The following is a 23,105-nucleotide window of genomic DNA, read 5'->3' on the forward strand; positions in this document are numbered from 1 at the left end:
TACATAGTGTGGATAAGTCTCATCCCATCTGTCAAAGGCCCTAAGAGAAAAGACTGAGGTCCCCTGAAGAAGAAGGAATTCTGTCTCTGATCTTCCTTTAGACTCAAGACTATAAAATCAAATTTTCCCTGGGTCTCCAGCTTGCTGGTCTCAGATTTGCTAGCTTCCACAATCAAATGAGCCAATTCCTTCAAATAAGTATCTATTTAGCCATACTATTGGTCTTGTTGTTCTGGAGAACCCTCAATAAAACAGGTATCAACCATAATTTGATACAGTTTAAAGTGAAAAGCGATAAACAATGGTAGAGGAGTAGGAAATAATATTGTTTCTGAGATATAGAAGATAAATTTGAGTAAGAGGACTTAAGATTGCACTTTGCAGATACATATTGTAGCCCAGGTCCTGTCCACCAATTAGGAGAGACAGTTGACTCTATCCAATGAGGTCAGAGCATCCCCAAATCCACCTAAGACAAGGACCACATCCAAATCAGTTCAGGTAAAGGTTCAATGGACCATTCTCATCACAGGGCTTCTGTGATTAATTCTTTGGACAAAATGTGTACAGCTAGATTCACTGTGTTTCATTCTTCGTTATTCATTACCATTCCCAAAGTGTAGCACCATCTTACTGTACACTAAATGTCTGTATTCTCACTTCCATTATGCTTTACACTTTCTTTTTCACTGAACAAACCTCACATTGCATACTTGTCACCCGGTTACATCCAGGTCAGATGTCATTGAGATATGTTCCTAAGCACCTTTACATCCTTTATTTTAACATCTGTTATACTACTTTGTCATTACTATTTACTTGTATATATCTTACACTGGATTGTAAACTCTATGAGACCAGGCAGTATTTAGCAGCACCCTGATAAGCACTTGACAGATGTTTGTTTTATGATAGAATAAATGAAATGAATGAACAAAGTTTTAATAAATCCATCAGTACTTCTATAAGAAAAGTTGTAACAGGAAATGGAACGTATACTCATATCAGTAAAACTCTACAAGAGTTTAGTTATAAAAATATGAATTACAATGAAGTAGACAGAAAATGGGATATTACAAAGCAAGCTTGTCCAACCTTTGGCCCAACACAAATTTGTAAACTTTCTTAAAATATTATGAGATATTTTTGTGAATTTGTTTAGCTCATTAGCTACCATTAGTGTATTTTATGTGTGGCCTAAGGCAATTCTTCTTCCAGTGTGGTCCAGGGAAGCCAAAAGATTGGACACTCTTTCTATAAAGGAATCATCCAAGAACCTGGACCTTTCAACAGAAGATTTGTTGCCAACCTAGACCTAAAGCAAGAAGGTAAGGGAGAGATTGCTAGAACCTAGATACAAAGAGACTCAGGGGTAGAACAGGCCACAATGTGAGGAATAGTGAACATATTCATCAATGGACACAACTGGCCCAAGACTACCTCCTAGGGAGGAAACTTGGGAAATAATGTCTTGATTTGTTTCCTCCCTCCTTCTAGTATTTTCTTGGGGAATCCCATTGGCTGGAACCATAAGAACCTATTGATACCTTCCATACAGGTCAACTCCTGCAGCAGACAGCAAGGTAGAAAGAAGCCAAAAATGTATCTCAGAGGAAAGCAGATATCTATCTGGTTTAATGCCATTTACAACTGAGAATTGGATCTTTTAGCACTCAATAAACAAAGTTTCTCAAATATGTTTCCTCATATTTTCTGCTAGAAATGCCTTTGTCTTCTTTCCAACAAAGAAATGGTTTAATCCTTCAAAGCCTGAGTCAGAAATATCCTTCCCAGTATCTTCTCCAGTCCTCTTCCAGATAATATTAATTGTAATATATACAAATGATGCCATAGCATCTTTCTAGAATAACTATGGTGGCAGTAATGGTGGAAATAATCACAGTAGTTAACACTTATTTAAAATGTATTATGTGCTGGGCACTTTTTTTGCTTTATGTATATATACATACATACATGATCTTATTTAATCTTTAATTTACAATCCATGGGACATATCCACATTTCACAAATAAGGAAACTGAAGACAAGAATCTAATTTACTAAACTTAATCCTTTAAATAATGTAGATGATAAAATCAGAATGTGAATCTCTCTCTCTCTCTCTCTCTCTGTCTGTCTCTCTCACTTATTCCAAAAGCCTATGCCTTTTAACAACTCACTGTTACTGCCATGAGTTGTGTGGCTACATATTAGGCTAATAGGTTCACATGAGAAGGGGCCATGTCCTACTCATTTTGTAAACTGCAGTGTTTTGTGTAGTGTCTGCTCCATAACAGACATCCACAAATGTTCCTAGAATTAAATATGAATGGTATAGAGAAAACAAACAAAAAGAGATTATAGAATCAAAGCACATTTATCAACCGTAAATAATAGAAAAATGCAAACTATAGAATGAAAGAAAAGCAGGCAAAAGCTAAGTACAAGAAACAGTCATTGCTCTTTTCCTAGACATGCAGTAGGTTTACTTTGATCCACTTCTCTCAGCTGGATTCAAGTTAATATTTCTTTTCTACTCACTATTTTGCTAAGAGCCATAAGATCAGCTTTTTTGAGTTTGAAACAGCCAGTCTCTCTTTCCTTGGAACAGTCTTCTCCTGAAGCAAAACCTCTCTTTTGGAGCAAAGCTTCCCTCCTAGGTTTCTTTGTTCTGCCAGTGCCGAGTCTCTTTGAGCCTCTCTCTGCAGCAGGTCTGGAACCAATACTTCCCCATTCTTTTGAAAGGCTTAGCAAGTTGTCTCTCTTCTGGGTTGCCCTTGCAGTGCTGGAGGCCTGTGCAGTCTCTGTCTAAACTCATTTCAGTAAAACCCCTCCAGAAAAAGCTAGTTGCATATTTAAGCTGGTTAACTATTTTTTTTTTTTTTTTGAGGGGGAGTGTCACTCTGTCGCCAGGCTGGAGTGCAGTGGCTCGATCTTGGCTCACTTCAACCTCCGCTTCCTAGGTTTAAGTGATTCTTCTGCCTCAGCCTCCTGAATAGCTGGGATTACAGGCGTGCACCACCACATCAGGTTAATTTTTGTATTTTCAGTAGCGAAGTGGTTTCAGAATGTTGGCCAGGATGGTCTCAATCTCCTGACCTTGTGATCTGCCTGCCTCAGCCTCCCAAAGTGCTGGGATGACAAGTGTGAGCCACTGCACCTGGCCTGGTTAACTATTTTTGAAGGTAGGAATATTTTGATATAGAACTAATATCTTACATAAAAAATAAATCACTTTACTACACACAACTTGACTTCTTCACAAGCAATGCAGATAGATACAGGATTCAACTTCAATGATAGGTAGAAAATGAATCTAGTGATTACAAACTTAAAATTTGGAAAGGATTTTAGGCATCTTTCAGAGCAACTGCCTACTTAATGAAGAAATTTCTATTGCAGTAAACTAGGAGTTAGTTGTCCAGAACGAAAATCCTACTTTGAAAAAAAAAAAAAAAAAAAAAAAGAGCCTGATTCTCTGTAGGCAGCTCTGTTAACAGAGTAGTTTTTAATTAAGCAAAAATCTCCCTCTCCTGAAATTTATTAATTATCTAAAATAACATTGACTAACCCTGCTCAATTCATGGGAAGTGTGCTAGATGCTGCATTATGTGTAATATTTATCTGCTAAAATGCTGTGCAGTAGCTCTACTCGATTTCCTATGTTGTCAGTTGAGTGATCCAAAAGTGAACTTGGAGTAGAAGATGGTAGAGAGCCTGCTGGTGTGGGCAGTAGGATATGACATGTTAGAGGAGGACAAGGTGAGAAAGTGGAATAAGTTTTACATTATGGAAATAGAAAGCCAATGAAGAGCACATCAAAAAGAGGTAGGAGGAGAGAAGACATTTGGGTGTGGGTGATCATGGTTGGGGTTGGGTGTGAACTGGATGGTGAGAGGCAGATGCAATAAGCAAAATAAATTTTCCCAAGAGTTACAGATTAACAGGAGTAGAAGGTATGTTGGAATGGAGAGCAAAATACATTTCTATATAATTATAGGTCTTGAAATAGAAGCACTTCATAAATTTTCTCCATCTCTCTTTTTCACATAATAACTGTTTTCCATTTGTTTAGTGGTGCTAGATCTACAGAGCGCCACTCCTTCATTTCTCACTCCTTCAACCCGCAAACATTATGGTTATTGGTGGAATCTGAAAGTAGCAGGGACAGCAGGGAGGAGACAGACAGTACACCATGCTGTCTGCCCACCAGGATTGACCTGTCCCACGATCCGGCAGCTTTGTTTGATCTACTCAGTTATCATCTTCCTCCTTCATCATATAAACAGATGCATATAAAATGTTCTTATTGGCACCAAATCAAAGTGGCCTAAATAGATAGCACGTAGTTTTATCTAATTCCTATCAGAAAAAAAATCCAGTGTTCAAAACCATTGTCATTATTTTTAATAAGTAGCCTCCTAGACTTAAAAAATATATATTCTAAATATTGGATAATCTCCCTAACGACATGAACATATACTGAAGTATTATTTATCTTTCTTTATTATCTATATTTATCTCACTATCTATTGATATTATATATCTAAAGAAATTTTTTGATCATATTATCCTTATTTATAACCCCAAACACGGACAAACTTATTAAAATATGTGTTTCTATACTTACATTTTATTATCCTTTCTCCAATTTCTCACTCTCTATTTTCCCCTCAAACTAATCCATTCAAACTACTTTAGTGAACCATTTTCATTGAGTTCACAGATGACAAAAATGAATGCCTCTTTTTGTTTCTTAAGTTTATTTTAAACATAGTAAGTACTACTGCTATGACACTCAAAAATGTACAAAAAGGGTCAAAATAAAATTTCCTCCCTACCTCTGCACGTACCGTTCAGTTCTCCTCCCTAGAATAAATTACTGTGCAGGTTTTTAGACATGCATCTGATGATATTTAATACTCATACTGAGATTTTCTTTTTACATTTTGCTTTAATGCTAGCTTGCACTCTTCTGTCCATTTCTTTTTTAACCTATTATATGCTATGATCTAAATGTTTGTGTCCTTCCAAAATTCATGTAGTGAAATCCGAACCCCTATTAAGAGGTAGAACATTTGGAAAGTGATGGTCATGCTTTTGTAAATAGAATTAGAGCCCTTAAAAAGTGGCCTGAGAAAGACTCCTTACCCCTTCCATCGTGTGAGGTCACAGCAAGAAAGCACCATCTATGAACCAGGAAGTGGGCCTCACCTGACACCAAACCTTCCTGCACCTTGATTTTGGATTTTTCGGGCTCTAGAATTCTGAGAAATAAATTTATGCTCTTCGTAAGTTACCCAGTTTATAATATTTTATTATAGAAGACTGAACAGACTAAGACATATATCTTCAACATTATTTCATATAAATACATAAAACAAAATTTTCTATACTTTTCCTCTTCCATTGTGTAATTTTATTATTTATTTAATAAGTCCGCTATTGATAAACATTTTACTATTTTCAATCTTTTGCTATTACCAATTATGCTACAATGAATAACTTGTACACATGTCATTTAAAACATGTTGGAGTTTACAGGATAATTTTTTTGAAATTGAATTGCCAGGTTAAAGAATGTATTTATTTTTATCTTTGCAATATACTGCTAAATTGCACTTCATATAAACCATACCAATTTATACTGTTTCCCAATACATTTGTCAGTATAGTGTGTTGTCGATCTTTAGATGTTTACCAGTCTAAGAAATGGCTCAGACCTGTAATCCCAGCACTTTGGGAGGCCGAGGTGGGTGGATCACGAGGTCAGGAGTTCAAGACCAGCCTGACCAAGATAGCGAAACCCCGTCTCTTCTAGAAATACAAAAATTAGCCGGGTGTGGTGGAGGGCGCCTGTATGTGTGTGTGTTCCTGGTAATTTGCAAGACTTTTTTTTCTAGTTAAAAGGAAGAATGATTTTCAAGTGGTTATTTCCACCATTATGATTTAACATAAGGACTACAAAGTTTATCAGAGTTGTACACTTAAATAATTACTTATGGCCAGGAGTGGTGGCTCACACCTGTAATACCAGCACTTTGGAAGGCCGAGGCAGGCAGATCACCTGAGGTCAGGAGTTCGAGACCAGCCTGGCCAACATGGTGAAAACCTGTCTCTACTAAAAATACAAAAATTAGCCAGGCATGGTGGTGCACACCTGTAATCCCAGCTACTTGGAGGCTGAGACAGGATAACCGCTTGAACTCAGGAGTTGGAGGTTGCAGTGAGCAGAGATCATGCCACTGCACTCCAGCCTGGGTGACAGAGTGAGACTCTGTCTCAAAAAAAAAAAAAAATTACTTACATAGTTCCTTCTGACATACTTCACAACCAGTGATGAAAGTACATAGAATAAGTTTTCTTTTTTCCCAATTTCTCTCTCCTTCATCATCAATTTTAGCAGATTATATTACCTTTATTAGTATTTAACATTTTACTATTAAATATCTTTGTACTTCTATTACTAGTTTATCAGTTTTAAGGGTATATTGTATTTCATGGCTATTTTATTTATAGCCATGGAATAAAATCAACGATCACATTTACCTTTTTTTCTGTATACTTTCACTTTCTTCCCAAGTTTTCTTAGTTATATAAGTTATTGTCAAGATTTATGACAATTACACTCTATTCTATAACTATAAACTTCACATTTTTGATTATTAATTCTATAATCCTAATATTCTGAATCTTCCAATTGTAGCCCTACAGTCATAGCCTTACAGTTCTAACATCGGAGTCTTGTATTCCTGATGTTTTCAGGAAGTCTTTCTATTCATTTCTTTATTATCTGAATATCAACCTCTAGTAATGTCTTCAAAAAGATTTCAGTGTAATTACATTATCTGTGGTCTTGCATGTTATAAAACGTATGTTGCCTTTATCGTAGAAAAGAGGTGCTGCTATGCTGTCTTCTAGCATTGAATATTGTTGTGGAGAAGTCTGGTTATGGTGAAACCATCAGAAAATATAGAATGATTTAGACTAGATTGCAGAAAAACAATAGATATTAACATTCCTATGTATTTGGGAATACAGACTGTCTATGGGACTGTTTTTGTTGCTGCTGTTATTGTCAAAATATTTACTCTTATATCATGCTTTCATGAAAATTGGCATGCATTAAATATACTGTTCAATACCAAAAAGCAAATGTTAAGCAATGGGTACTACAGCATTACACATTTAACATTTGGAAAAACAAAAACCAAAAAGAAAAAAAATCCATTATCATTAAAGACTTAAGTGTAAAACCCAAAACTATAAAAATCCTAGAAGAAAATCTAGGCATCAGCATTTAGGATATATGCATGGGCAAAGATTTCATGATGAAAATGTCAAAAGCAATTGCAACAAAAGCAAAAATTGACAAATAGGATTTAATTAAACTAAAGAGCTTCTGCACAGCAAAAGCAACTATCATCGGAGTGAACAGACAAACTACAGAACAGGAGAAATTTTTTGCAACTTATCCATCTGACAAAGGTCTAATATCCAGAGTCTACAAGGAACTTAAACAAATTTACATGTAAAAAACAAACTATCCCATTAGAAACTGGGCAAAGGAGATGAACAGACATTTCTCAAAAGAAAACATTTGTGCGGCCAACCAACATGAAAAAAAGCTCAACATCACTGACCATTAGAGAAATGCAAATCAAAACCAGAATGAGGTACGATCTCATGCCATTCAGAATGACGATTACTAAAAAGTCAAGAAAAAACAGATGTTGGCAGGGCTGCAGAGAAATAGGAATGCTTTTACACGGTTGGTGGGAAAGCAAATTAGTTCAACCATTGTGGAAGACAGTGTGGCAATTCCTCAAAGACCTAGAAACAGAAATACCATTTGACCCAGCAATCCCATTACTGGTATACCCAAAGGAATGTAAATTATTCTATTATAAAGATATATGCATGTGTATGTTCATTGCAGCACTATTCACAATAGCAAAGACATGGGATCAACCCAAATGTCCATAAATGATAGACTGGATAAAGAAAATGTAGTACATATACACCAGGGAATACTATGCAACCATAAAAAGGAATGAGATCATGTTCTTTCCAGGAACATGGATGGAGCTGGAAGCCATTATCCTCAGCAAACTAATGCAGGAACAGAAAACCAAACACCATATATTCTTACTCATAAGTGGGAACTGAACAATGAGAACACATGGTCACAGGGAGAGAAACAACACAGTGTGAGTCCTGTCCAGGGATGGGAGGGAGGGAGAGCATCAAGAAAAATAGCTAATGTATGCTGGGTTTAATAGCTAGGTGATGGGTTGATAGGTACAGCTGGCCACCATGGCATACTTTTACCTATGTAACAAGCCTGCACATCCTGCACATATACCCCAGAACTTAATATAAAATAAAATTTATAAAATTAATCCTCTGTACTGTAGAATTCTTGCTGTTAAACCCAGTGATATCTAACTTGAGTTTTCTGTCACAAAGATTCCACAAGCAGCCCGTAGTCTGCCCTGAATTAAGCTATAATTCTGGCATAATAAGGTCGTACTTTTCTTCTACTGAAAATCAGAGAGTGCTAAACATTTCTAACATCTCTTAGTTTATTTCTTTCCCTAATTCACTTGCTGCATTACTTTATTTTGTTTTAGTGAGTCAGTAGAGATCTTTCCTTTAATCACCAAGAAAATCATTTTGTATTCTAGTATATCCAAAACTTATTTTACTAAGTAGTAAGTGCCTGGCATCATACTAAGCCTTTTAATACACTTTATAGTTAAATAGCATATTTAATCCCAACAATAAAAATAAGGTAAGTACTGTCAATATACACATTTTACAGAAAAGAAAATTGAGTACCACAAAGTTTAATTAAGTAGCTCACCTAAGATCAAGCAGCTAGACAATACAGAGCCATAATTAAGCCTGGCATTCTGATTCCAGAGCCCAAGTGCTTTAAACTTCACTGCTATTTGAACACAACCACCAGCTAGCATCTGGGATTACAGTGTTAATAATGCACTTTTCATCATGTGTACTTTTGATATCATTGTGAGAGGGATGTTGTGGCTTATCATTGGACCCACAGATTTCCTCATTCTGGTGCATATTTATACCAGATATAATTGTTAACCCAGAAAAATGGGTGCATTTCAGTCAAAACAGTTATTCGGTGCTTGCTATTGTTCGAAATTTTCACTTTTCAACTCATTGGGTGTTAGTATCTCGTGGGAGGTTATTCAAGAATAAAAGGTGAACACACACACACACACACACACCCCTCACTATACAGGCAGATTTTGATTTTGAGAATGGTGCTATAAATTTCAGGACTGTGCAAGGCTCCTTTATGCTTTAGATTATGTGTTAAGCCTGATTGTTTACTTATGTTTACCTCTTGCCTGTGCCCTTTGAGAAACAGTAGTTACAGCATAATTATCACATTCTCCTGCTTTTCAACTTTTGGCATGATGAAGTTGTAGTGAGTGCACTTTCTTCTGGGAGAATAAAACTTTTGCCTCTTCTCTTGCAATTTGAAAAAAAAAAAACTAAATACAAGCAAAACAAAGCAGAGGGAAAAAACTGAGCGAGTTGCTCTTGCTCTGAAAAATATGCTCCAATAGAGAATTTTTTAATTTTAAAAAAATTGTTATCAGGTGAAAATAACACACTTGAGTAAACATTTATGTATATTTTCATAGTGTTCTGGCTTATTCCCCTTCATGTACCTTACAGGCAGTTAAAAAAAAACTATAAATCATAAATAAGGAATAAAATGAACTCCATGAAAGTCTCTGATTACTCCATGACTGAAATCCAGCTTAGCAATCATTTCCTTTTCTTCTCAGTATATTTCTATAAACAATCCAAAGCAAACCTGTAGGATTTATAAAATGCATTTGATATAAATGAAAGTAGAACCATCACAGCACTAGCAAGAAATTAATTCGTATTTCCCTCTGGAAAAAAAAAAAAGGTGTGCTGGAAACACAACATATTCTTAAGGAGAAACACCATGGAAGAATTTAAAATAGCTTGAGATAAATGACATAGAGTGTTTCTAGGGCTATGAAATAAACTAGACAATCATGAACTAAGCATTTTAACATTCTTTTCTATCATTGATTCTTGTGTGAACGTGGGGATATCATTTTACTCTGGTGTCTTTAATGATAAAAGTGATTAAATGAGCAAGAGCCACGCAAGCTGAAGGACTGACAAAAATTAATCTATCAGACACTGAAATGTGTAGTTTTGTCTGAGAAAGGCATCCTGAAAATAGTCTATCACAGCTATAGAGCCTTCATATCCTAACTGGAACCACCAAAGATCATACAATAGAACCTAATTCTTTCCTTCATTTAGATTTACTCAAAATAGTTACTTTATTATTCTTATTTATCCTGGTTTAACAGAGAAAAATCTAGATTCCTTCTGTTAGAGAATCTTCTAGATATCTTTACTTCTACATAATTTTTCTATGACTAAACCTACATACATCTCATCCATTATGGATATTCACTCTCCAAATGTAATACAAAAAAAAACAAGTGATTTGTAAATCACGACTCTGGATTATAACCTTATAAAAACTTTATTGAATATTAATCAAATATACATATAATTTTAAGTGTATTAGAAATACATAAGAATGCCTGATAATGCAAGATGATCCTGATGCTTGTAGAAATATTATTTCAAATAAATTGTAGTCATTGCCAAAAATGTATTTTAGAAGTAACCTAATACTGGCTCTATTTTTAAAAAGTAAGGTGAGACGTCATGAGTGAGTTCACAGAAAAGTGGAAACTAATATCTATTTTTCTCAAATGTGTGAGACAAAGCCACCAGAAACTATGTTCGTGGCTAAGATTAGCCATTGTAATAAGGCACGAGGTAATACTGTTATATGCTGTCACTGTGTTCCAATATATAATATGTTCTAATTCAGTAGCTTTTAAAAGTTGGGAGTCATCCAAGCAATACTTTTTTGTCTATGTATGTGATGCTAAACAACTTGTTTTGTAGACTTAGAAATTTTTTTTTTTTTTTGAGACAGAGTCTTGCTCTGTCACACAGGCTGGAGTGCAGTGGTGCAATCTCAGCTCACTCCAACCTCCACCTCCCAGGTTCAAGCGATTCTCCTGCCTCAGCCTCCCAAGTAGCTGGGACTACGGGCGCGTGTCACCAGGCCTGGCTAATTTTTTGTGTTTTTAGTAGAGATGGGGTTTCACCGTGTTAGCCAGGCTAGAGTGCATAGCAGTATTATTCACAACAGCCAAAAAGTAGGAGAAACCCGTTTCTATCCAGCAAAATGTGGTATATACCTACAATGGAATGCTATTCAATCTTAGAAAGAAAATTCTGACATATGCTGTAACAGGATAAACCTTAAGGACATTATTCTAAGTGAAATAAGATAGCCACAAAATGTCAAATCCATTTATGTGAGATAGCTAGAGTCGTTAAATTTACAGAGACAGAAAGCAGAATGGTGGTTGCTAGGGACTGGGGGCAGGAGATAATGGGGAGTTGTTATTTAATGGATATAGAGTTTCATTTTTGCAAGATAAAAAGAGTTCTGGAAATTGGTTGCACAATAATGCGAATGGACTTAATACTATTGAACTGTATATTTAAAAATGATTAAGATGGTAAATTTATGTTATTTATATTTTATTACAATTAAAAATAAAAATAGAAAAAAATTAAAATTTCAGTATAAACATGTATTCAGTTTTTGGTAAATAGACCTTCTCTGAACTATGCTGCATTCTCATAAAGAGGTGGTCTGTCCCCTGCATTCATTCATGTTTACAAACTTTTATTAAAATGAAATGAATGGCACACATACAAGTGCAGCAAGGAGGTAGCTTCTCTCTACATTTAGAAAGTTCATATGTATCAAATTTAAGGTCAATATTTTTTGCGTCATGTTGCAGAAATGCCCCTGCCCTTGTTCTTCCTTCAGTAATCACATTCTTATAATTATAGTGAATTTGAATGGAAGACACCTTAGAGATCAGCTAGTTTTTCCTCTCTCCACTCTTTTTGAGTGTCTCTTTGCTGCTGCTCTGTGATCAATGCTTGAGATTCAGCTTTGAAAGGAGTCCTGCCTCCATCCAGACTCTTTTTTCCTCTCTGTCTGGTATTTAGGGTGTTGATGAATTTTCCCATCCTCAAAGACAGAAGAAAAGAGAGGTAATAGCATGATAAAAGGAGATTGGATATGAAAGTCAGAATATAGGACTCAGAAAGAAATTGTCAGGTAATTGTTCTTTTGTTTCAGAATCATACAGAATTATTGTAAATAGCAGAAAAGCAATAGAAAAGAGGTATATGTTTATGTTTCTCCTGTCACCACTACAAATGCCCTGCTGATGTTAAAAGGACTAAGAGAAAAACATTACAAGAATTATTGAGACAGGTCATACTCTTCAAAGAAAGGTACACAAACACAAAGAAAATAGGATTCATACAAGATATTATGTATCACACAAGGTAAATGGCATTGGATAAGAGTGTAAGCAGCCAGGGTAAGCTTCTGCCCCTTTGCATATTAAGAAAACAAAAGTTCCAATCTAAGTAACATGTGGACAGCAAAAATATTACTGCATATAAGCACCTGTCATGGGATAGATGAATGTTCCTATAGTTTCCTTTAAAATGTCATGCAAATATTAGTCCTGTTTTTTGTGAGTCCCCTTTCCCTGCCCTGTGTCACCTCTTCCCATAGCTCTACATTTAAAATTCATCTGGTAACTATTCTTACCCAAGATTTTCCTTACTGACATTTGGCCGCCTGCATGCCTCTAGGTGAAAATGCGAACTTAGCACTGCATGGGTTTGTACAGATTCTCTGCTTGAGTCGCTAGTCCCTGTATCGTTGTCTCTCTCTCTCTCTTTCTCCCTTCACCCGCACTCTCTCTGTGCATGTTTCTCTCTTGTTCTCTCTTTATCCACTCAACCTGAACTCTTCCAAGTCCTAGGCTTTATTACTGACATTTTGTCGCTACCTCAGAATGTATACCTGAGCCTTCATATTCTCGAAATTATACATCTTGCCATATTAGATATTCTTTGATCTCCTACAATTGCTCTCCAACTGCTTTCCACTTACTTAAATGAGTTTGTCTTTGTTTACTGCTCAACTTTCTGAAGCTCATGTCATCATGACTTTAGTCAGTTGGAGGATTGTCATTTACAAGTCAAGAAGCCAGTAGAATCCGTTAGGAATTTTGTTTTTATTATTGTTTTCATTTCCCCTTCACTTCCTCCACATAAGATGTGGAAGCTTATACTAGAAAAAGAAGTTTTGCAAACAGGTAACACGCATTCCTAACTAGTAGATCTGTGCCATTCTTCTCATCCCCTTTATAGTGCATTTTCTCCTTTTCTTTTACCTGACATGGTCTACAAATAATTTCACACTGTTGCTTTTCCATACACCAGCCATGGGAGACTGTCCCAAGGTTTACAACAATCTCTTATACAGCAGGATATTTATATTTTCTGATTTAAAGGAAAGTTCCAGGGCCCCGTTAGACACCAATAAGTCATTTTTAAAACACAAATTTTTATGTATAACACATACAGGCTTTGTTCTTCAACTCCAGTTCCACTGTCTATTGCTATTATGGGACTACTCTCAAGAAGTAGCTGTTTAAGACTTAAACAAGAACGTCTTGAGAGTAAAATATCAACCTCTCTAATAATTAAGGAGCCAGGATTCACTCTCCCTAGAACAAGTCCGGAAGATTTAGGGCCAGGCTGAAGCAACAGGGACAGTTGTTACAGCTTTTCTCTCTAGGATATTATGACCATAGGTCAGTTGGTGAACTCTCTGGCCTCTATAGCTTCACCTGCTTTATGAAGTGTATAGTTATAAGGTGTCATATTCTAGGGAGAATTTATAACTCCAGTGGAAGAAACAGGTGCATCACCAGCTTTGTAGACTGGGCACATTATATCAAGTGTTTTTTAAGCATAATTATGCTTCAGTGCATATGTCTGTGTCTTGCAGTGTGCATAGTTACTATAATTTGAATTGTACTATATGTCTATATAGGTCAATTGATACATACGTATTGGCAAAAATAAAATAAATGTCCTCATTCATATGCCATTCAAGGCCACCATTCTTTCAACATAAATGAGTCTTATGCCTTGGAAAGTATAATACAAATCCTCTTAGAGTCTGATGTTTTCTCTTGCTTGTCCCTTTGGCCCAAGTCCAATCCCATAAAATAGTCATCAAAACATAATAAGCTACAATGCTAGGCCGTATTCAGAATATTATAAGATTTTATTCGAGAGTTCTAATTTCTCTGCAGTCACACTTCGTACACACACATTATTTTCAAAATTAGTGGTAACCCTGGGAAAGAAAAATGTATTATTGGAGAGATTTAGACGGATGTTAGGAATAGCATAATGATGCTAGCATAGTCAAATTCTTCTAGAAACAGAATGGACAACTTCGATTTAATTTCACTCATTTCAAAATAACCTTATATTAATCTCTAAATGTTCAGTTCAGTCATATAGCAACTAATCTTGAAATGCTTGACCTCATGAAGTTTTCAATTAAAAGAACTGTCCTTTTTCTTTTTGTTACTGAAAAAATCTCATAATTTCAAGTTTCCCCAGGTTTACTACAAATTCTGCAGTACAGTATGCATACTGAGTGCTGATGCAGAGGGATTAGAGCTCTGAATTGCTAGTAGTTACCAAGTTGTGCTTTGCCTTGCACATAATACACTTTCAATAAGTGCTTCTTGTTAAATTATACTGTGCACATATACTATTCCAAAAACTGGAATAATGGGAAAATTTTAAAATGCACATATTTAATTATTAACACACATAACGCATTGGCTCACACTAGCACTTTGGGAAGCTGAGGCGGGTGGATCATGAGGTCAAGAGATCAAGACCATCCTGACCAACACGGTGAAACGCTGTCTCTACTAAAAATACAAAAATTAGCTGGGCATGGTGGCGCACACCTGTAGTCCCAGCTAGGAGGCTGAGGCAGGAGAATCACTTGAACCTGGGAGGTGGAGGTTGCAGTGAGCCGAGATCACGCCACTGCACTCCAGCCTGGGTGACAGAGCGAGACTCAGTCTCAAAAAAAAAAAAATTAAAAATTTATACAAGAACTAATTTAATATTTGAATCACATTTGTGGTTTTGTTAATTTTTATAACAGGTTCTGTCTAATGTTGCATAAGGATTAAGAATATAAACTTTGAGGTCAGACATAGCAAGATATGAAAACAGCCCTGACACTGCTTATTCACTATGAGTATATTAAACATCTTCAATCCTCCAACTTTTATTTTTCTGTCTCTAAAGTGAGAATAACAATATGATATATCAGGTTTAATTTTGTAAATGTCAAACTGGATTAGGTATGTAAGGCCTCCAGTTAACTATATTTTATGTGGTAAGATCCAAATTATCAGATATATATATTTATAATATATATCATATAAGAGCCCAAGTATTACATAACTTTTTAAAATTTCTTTGTTCTTTTTCCTTTGTCTTTGTGTCGTAAAAATTACTAAGAAACTCTAGAATAGATACCTTTGACATTTTTCATGCTAATAAGCACTTGAATTTATCAAGAAAATCTGACAGAGGCTTCCATTCCTCTAAGGCATGCTGTTGGAACCATAGGAAGATGCCATGAAATCTCAACAACATTAAACACATAATCAAAACCAGAAACTCTTTAACTTTTTAGAAAAGTATTGACATCATCTTAGAGTTTGCATGTAAAAGACAATACAGTATACTAAAAAGAATACAGTTTGGGGTTAACATAGGCTAAGTTTTAAATATCAATTTCAGCAAGAAGTATATGCTTTGAAAAATTAGCTAAGCCTGTTTCTTCACTAGTTAAATGTGGAAGACAATTATATCTCATTAACTGATATCCAGATTAAATGTAGGCTTTTAGTAAAGTGTCTGGCACTTAGTAGATATTCAATAAAGATAGCTACTAATATAATAGTATTATACTTAAGAAAAGAGATATTAAAAAGAATATTTCAAGCTACTTGGAGTAATGGTATATATGGTCTCATGATAATACCTAAAAGATAATAAAAGATAAAAGCATTAAAATAAGTAAAACAATTCCTACATTTATTTAAAAAAAAAGAACAACTAAGAAAAACAGTAAAAGAAGAAAGTCTTGGTAGAATTTCATTTTCCTAGTATGCCAACAAGAAATAAATTCAGTAGCATATAACTGCAAATAGAGAATTATGGTCATATATGTTAAAATAGTAATGATGTAGATATTAAAGTTAGAATGAACTTAGACTCGCAAAAAAAAAAAAAAAACCGTTAAGGACCCAGAATGATTTGTGTGAGCATGTGTGTATATGTGGATTTATGCATGGTTTCCAAATAGGAAGCAACTCCCTGATGGCTAACTGCCTGGAAAAGTTCAATGGCAGAAAACTAACCTCTCCAACTGATTTATACCTTTTCAGTAAAGGCAAGTGACGTTTTAAATCAGGAGATTAGAATATACAATACAAGAATGTTTAAAAGTCCTCACAATGTAGGAAAAGATTGAACAGAGCCTGACAGACATATGGGACACTATGAAGCTCACCAGCATAAATGTAGCAGGGTTACCAGTTTGCTGATTTTTCTGCCTGATCAAATCTACTGCTGAGCCCCCTAGTGAAATTTTAAAACATTAGTTTTTACAAATATTTTTTCTTGCCCCTTCATCTCTCTTCTCCTTCTGTTACTCAAATATTGGTGCACTTTATAATGCCCCACATTTTTGCGAGGTTTTCTTTTTTCTTTATTCTTTCTTCTGTTTTTTTTTTTTTAAGGAAATTTCATTTTGTTGTTGTTTTTTCAGACAGGGTCTCATTCTGTTCAACCAGGCTGGAGTACAGTGACACAGTCTCGGCTCACTACAATCTCTGCCTCCTGCCGGGCTCTAGAGATGCTCCCACCTCAACCTCATGAGTGGCTGGGACTACAGGTGTGGGCCATGATGCCCAGGTAAATTTTGTATGTTTTGTATGTTTTGCCATGTTGTCCAGACTGGTCTCGAACTCCTAAACTTCATCAATCCACCCACCTGAGCCCCCCAAAGTGCTGGGATTACAGGCAAGAGCCACTGTACCCATCCTCTCTCTGCTCTTAAGACTGTATAATCTCTATTAATCTATATCAAATTTGCTGATTGTCTCTTTTGTCACCACAAACTATCATTGAGCACTTCAAGTGAATTTTTCATTTTGATTATGTATTTTTCAATTCCAGGATTTTCATTTGGTTATTTTTACAGCCTCTATATTGGTATTTCTATCAGACAAGCTATAAACATCATACTTTAGTTTTTGAATGTGTTTTCATTTAAGTCTTTGAACATATTTTTAATAGCTGCTTTTAAAAAAAATTAACAAAGTAGATCTTTTTATTTTTATTAATTGACAAAAATTGTGTATATTTGTAATATACATCATGATATTTTAATATATGTCTACTGTGGAATGGCTAAATTAAGCTAATGAATATATCCATAATCTCACATACTTACCTTTTTATGGCAATGACATTTGAAATCTATTCTTTTAGCAATTTTCAAGTATACAAAACATTGTTATTAACTGTAGTCACTATATTGTTTAGCAGATATCCTGAACATATTTCTTTTGTATAACTGAAATTTTGTATCCTTTAAGCAACATTTCAGTCATTGGTAAGCACCATTCTACTATCCGCCTCTATGAGATCAATTTTTATACACTCACACTTAAGTGAGATCATGTAGTATTTGTTTTTTGTGTGTCTGACTTATTTCATGTAACATAATGTCCTCCAGGTTCATTTATGTTGTGGCAATTGACAGGATTTCCTCCTTCTTTAAGGCTTAATAGTATTTCATTGTATGTATGTACTACATCACCTTTATCCATTCATCCACTGTTGAACACTTAGGTTGACCCCAAATCTTGGCTCTTTTGAATAATGCTGCAATGAACATGGGTGTACAGATATTTCTGTGGAATACTAATTTCAATTCCTATGGATATATATAAACTCAGCAGGGGGTTGCTGAATCATATGATAGTTCTATTTTTAATCCAGTGGGATGCCTCCATACTGTTCTTCATAATGACCTTAATAAATTATATTCCCACCAAGAGTGGACAAGTGTTCTCTTTTATCCATGCCCTCTCCAATACTTGTTCTCTCATGTCTTTATGATCATAGACATCCCAACAGATGTGAATTGATATCTCATCATGGTTTTAGTATGTTCTTCCATGATGATTAGTGGTGTTGAGCATTTTTTCATAAACCTTTTGGCCACTTGTGTGTCTTCTTTTGAGAAATGTGTATTCAGGTACTTTGCCCATTTTTTAATTGGGTTATTTGTTTTTTGCTATGAGTTGAGTTTCTTACATATTTTGGATATTAACTCCTTATTTGATGTGTGTGGTTTGAGAATATTTTCTCCCATTCTGTTGGTTGTCTCTTCAGTTTGTTGATTGTTTCCTTTGGTGGATAGAAGATTTTTAGTTTGACACAATTTTATTTGGTGATTCCCTGCTTCTCTTGACCATGCTTTTGGAATCATGTTGAAAAATATTGTGGTTCAGATGTCATGGAATTTTCCTCTGTTTACTTCTACATTTAAATGTAACATATGAACCTGTAAAACATATCCATTTTGAGTTGATTTTTGTGCATCGAGTGGTATAATGGTCTAATTTCATTCTTCTGCATGTGGATATCCAGTGTTCCCACCACAATTTATTGTCCTTTCTTCACTGTGTGTTCTTGGTGACCTTGTTGCAAATCTGATGACTACAAACTTGTGGATTTATTTGTCGGTGCTCTATTTTGTTCCACTGGTCTCTGTGTTTCTTTTTTCAGTCAGTACCATGTTCTTTTGATTACTATATCTCTATAGTAAATTTTGAGATCAGGTAGTGTGATTCCTCCACCTTTACTCTTTTTATAAAAGATTGCTTTGGCTACTAAGGGTCTTTTGTAGTGCCATACAAATTTTAGGATTATTTTTTCTTTATCTCTGACAATTTTCCTTCGAATTTTATTAAGGGTTACACTGGATCTGTAGATCATTTTGGATTGTATGGACATTTAACCAATATTAATTCTTTCAATCCATGAACACATGATATCTTTGTATTTATTTCTTCTTCAGTTTATTAATTTTTAAAATAATTTCAACTTTTATTTTAGATTCAGGGGTAGATGTGCAGGTTTGCTATGTGGGTACATTGTGTGATGTTGAGGTTTGGGATATGATAGATCCTGTAACTCATGTAGTGAGCATAGTACCCAATAGTTAGATTTTCAACACTTGTCACTCTCCCTCCCTTCCTGATCTAGGAGCTCCCAGTGTACATTGTTGCCATCTTTATGTCCATGATTACCCAATGCTTAGCTCCCACTTATAAGTCAGGCCATGCAGAATTTTGTTTTCTTTTCCTGCATTAATTCACTTGGAATGCATCCATGTTCCACTCCAGCTGCATGTTCCACTCCATGTTGCTTCGAAGAACATGATTTCATTCTTTTTTGTGGCTGTGTGGTATTTAATAGTGTATGTGTACCAAATTTTCTTTATCCAATCCACCATCTATGGGCACCTAGATTTATTCCATGTCTCTGCTACTGTGAGTAGTGCTGCAATAAACATATGAATGTCTGTGTCTTTTTGGTAGAATAATTTATTATTACTATTGGATATATACCCAGTAGTGGAATTGCTGGGTTGAATGGTAGTTCTGTTGTAACTTCTTTAAGAAATCTCCAAACTGCTTTTCACAGGGACCAAACTGACTTACATTCCCACCAACTGTATAAACATTCCCTTTTCTCTACAGCCTCACCAACATCTGCTGTTTTTTAATGCTGGGTGATGCTGGTATCAGGCTTCATAGAATGATTTAGTAAGAAGTCCCTTCTTTATTTTCTGGAATAGTTTCAGTAGAATTGGTACCAGCTTCTCTTTGTACATCTCTACCAGACTTTGGCTTTGAATTCATTTGGTCTAGTGCTTTTATTAGTTGGTAGGTCTTTTATTACTGATTCAATTTTGAAACTCAGTATTGGTCTATACTGAAAACCTATATTCAGTATAGGGTTTCCATTTCTTCTCATGCAGTCTTGGAAGATCGTGTGTTTCCAGGAATTTGTTCGTGTTTAGTTTGTGTGCATAGAGGTGTTCGTCATAGTTTCTGAGGTTCTTTTTTGTTTCCGTGGAATCAGTTGTAATGACACTTTTGTCATTCCTAGTTGTGCTTATTTAGATCTCTTTTTTTTTCTTTGTTATCTAGCTAGCAGTTTATCAATCTCATTTATGCTTTCAAGAAACCAAGTTTTGGTTTCATTAATTCTTTGTATGGGTCTCAAATTCATTCAGTTCTGCTCTGATTTTAGTCATTTCTTTTCTTCCATTAGCTTTGGAATTAGTTTGTTCTTGTTGTTCTAGTTCCTCTAGGCATGTTTTTAGATTGTTATTTTGAGATCTTTCTTTTTGAAGTGCGTGTTTAGTGCTACAAACTTTTTTCTTAACTTTGCTTTTGCTGCATCACAGAGATTTTGGTAGGTTGTGTCTCCGTTTTTAGTCATTTCAAATGATTTTTTGATTTCTGCTGTAACTTTGTTCTTTACCCAAAAGTCATTCAGGAACAAGTTGAGTTTATTTATTTATTTATTTTTGAGACGGAGTCTCGCCCAGTCGCCCAGGCTGGAGTGCAGTGGTGCGATCTCGGCTCACTGCAAGCTCTGCCTCCTGCGTTCACACCATTCTCCTGCCTCAGCCTCCCGAGTAGCTGGGACTACAGGTGCCCGCCACCATGCCCGGCTAATTTTTTTTTTTGTATTTTTAGTAGACACGGGGTTTCACCGTGTTAGCCAGGGTGGTCTTGATCTCCTGACCTCGTGATCTGCCCGTCTCAGCCTCCCAAAGAGTTTTTTTTTTTTTTGAAAGATTTCTTTGGTATTAATTTCTATTTTTATTCCACTGTGGTGTAAGACTATAATTGGTATAATTTGATTTTTTTTAATTTGTTGAGGTTTGCTTTATGGCTGAGCATGCAGTCAATCTTACAGTCTATTCTGTGTGTAGAAGGGAAGAATGTACATTCTGTGCTTGATCAATGGAGAGCTCTGTAGATGTCTATTAGGTCTGATTGCTCAAGTGTCTAATTCAATCCCAAATATCTTTGTTGATTTTCTACCTTAATGATCTCTTTAATGCTCTCAACAGCGTGTTGAAGTCCCCTACTTTTATTGTGTGGCTATCTATTTCCCTTGGTCTAGAAGTACTTGTTTTATGAATCTAAGTGCTCCAATGTAGGGCACATAAATATTTAATATAATTAAGTCTTGTTGAATTGAACCCTTTATTATTTAGTACTATTCTTTGTCCTTTTTTACTGTTGTTGGTTTAAGGTCTTTTACCTGATGTCAAAATAGTGATTTCACTCTTTTTTCCAGCTGCATGATAGATCTTTCTTCAACTCTTTCCTTTGAACCAATGGGTGTCATTACATGTGAGATGAATCTCTTGAAGAGTGCAGACAAAAGGGTCTTCTTTATCGTAACCAACTTGCCACTCTGTGTCTTTTATGTGGGGTATGTAGACCATTTATATTCAATATTAATACTAATACGTGAGGTTTTGATCCTACCATGAAGTTGTTAGCTGGTTGCTTTGTAGCTTGTATTCTGCAGTCCCTTTATAAGGTTTGGGGGCTATATACTTAAATGTGTTTTTGTGGTAGTAGGTATCGTTCCTGTTTCCATGCCTAGGACTCCCTTAAGGATCTCTTATAAGCTTCCCCTAGTGGTAACAAATTCCCTTAACACTTGCTTGTCTGGAAACAATTACTTTTTTTCTCCTTTACTTTCGCAGCTTAACTTGGCAGTATGTGAAATTGTTTATTGGAATTCCTTTTCTTAGAGAATGCTGGAAATAGGCCCCCAATCTGTCCTGGCCTGTAAGGTTTCTGCCAAGAAGGCTGATGTTAGCCTGATGGGGTTCACTTTGTAGGTGATCTAGCTACCTTTAAGATTTTTTCTTTAGCATCAATATTAGACAGTCTGGTAACTATAGGCCTTGGTGATATTCGTTTTGTATAGTGTCTCACAGGTGTTCTCTGGAAATTTTGTATCTAAATGTTTACCTCCCTAGCAAAATTAGGGAATTTTTTTGAATTATTCCCTCAAATATGTTTTCTAGGTTGTTTACTTTTCTCTTTCTCTCTTAGTAGTGCCAATAATTCATAGGTTTGGTCACTTTCCATAATCCCATATTTCTTGAATATTGTGTTCACTTTTTTAACTTTTTTTTCTTTGTTTTTATCTGACTGGGTTAGTTCAGAAGACCTTTCTTCAAGCTCTGAAATTCATTCTTCTGCCTGGTCTAGTCTATTGATAAAGTTTTTTGTTTGTTTGTCTGTTTGTTTTTTGAGAAATGGTCTCATTCTGTTGCCCAGACTGGCATGCAGTGGCATGATCACAGCTCACTGCAGCCTTGACTGGACCTCCCTGACCTCCCAGGATCAGGTGATTCTGCCCCCTTAGTCTCTCATGTAGCTGGGACCACAGGCATATGCCACCACTCTTAGCTAATTTTTTTTTTTTTTTTTTTTTGGAGAGACAAGGTTTTGTCTTGTTGCCAAGGCTAGTCTCAAACTCCTGAGTTCAAGCAGTACACCCATCTTCAACCTCCCATAGTGTTGAGATTATAAGCCACCATGCCTGGCCAATTGTATTTTGAAATTCCTTAAATGAGACTTTCAATTTCAGAAGCTCTGATTGGTTTCTTTTTTTTAAGATGTTTATCTCTTCCTTCATCTTCTGGATTGCTTTAGAAGTTTCTTTGTGTTGATTTTCAACTTTGCACTGGATTTCATTGAGCTTCTTTGCTATCCATGCTTTGAGTTCCTTATCTCATTTCCAAGTTCCCATTTTGGTTAGGGACCATTGCTGGAGAGCTAGTGTGATCCTCTGCTGGTGTCACTGCATTAAGATTTTTCATGGTGCCAGAATTCATGTGCTGGTTCCTTCTCATCAGGAGATGCTGGCACTTCTAATTTTTG

At 35.6% G+C, this 23,105-nt stretch overlaps 1 long non-coding RNA gene across 1 annotated transcript in view; it reads right to left on the minus strand.

The window, feature by feature from the left end:
• The window catches only part of LOC134808279 (uncharacterized), a 304,981-nt gene extending 302,173 nt beyond the window's left edge, over window positions 1–2,808 (minus strand). Inside the window, exon 1 of the long non-coding RNA XR_010150893.1 lies at window positions 2,542–2,808. This is a non-coding gene — a long non-coding RNA (uncharacterized LOC134808279). The remainder of the gene's footprint in view (window positions 1–2,541) is intronic.
• Window positions 2,809–23,105: the final 20,297 nt, after the last annotated feature.

This window comes from Pan troglodytes, chromosome 15 (genome assembly GCF_028858775.2).
Source record: "Pan troglodytes isolate AG18354 chromosome 15, NHGRI_mPanTro3-v2.0_pri, whole genome shotgun sequence".
NCBI classification, from domain to species: domain Eukaryota; kingdom Metazoa; phylum Chordata; class Mammalia; order Primates; family Hominidae; genus Pan; species Pan troglodytes.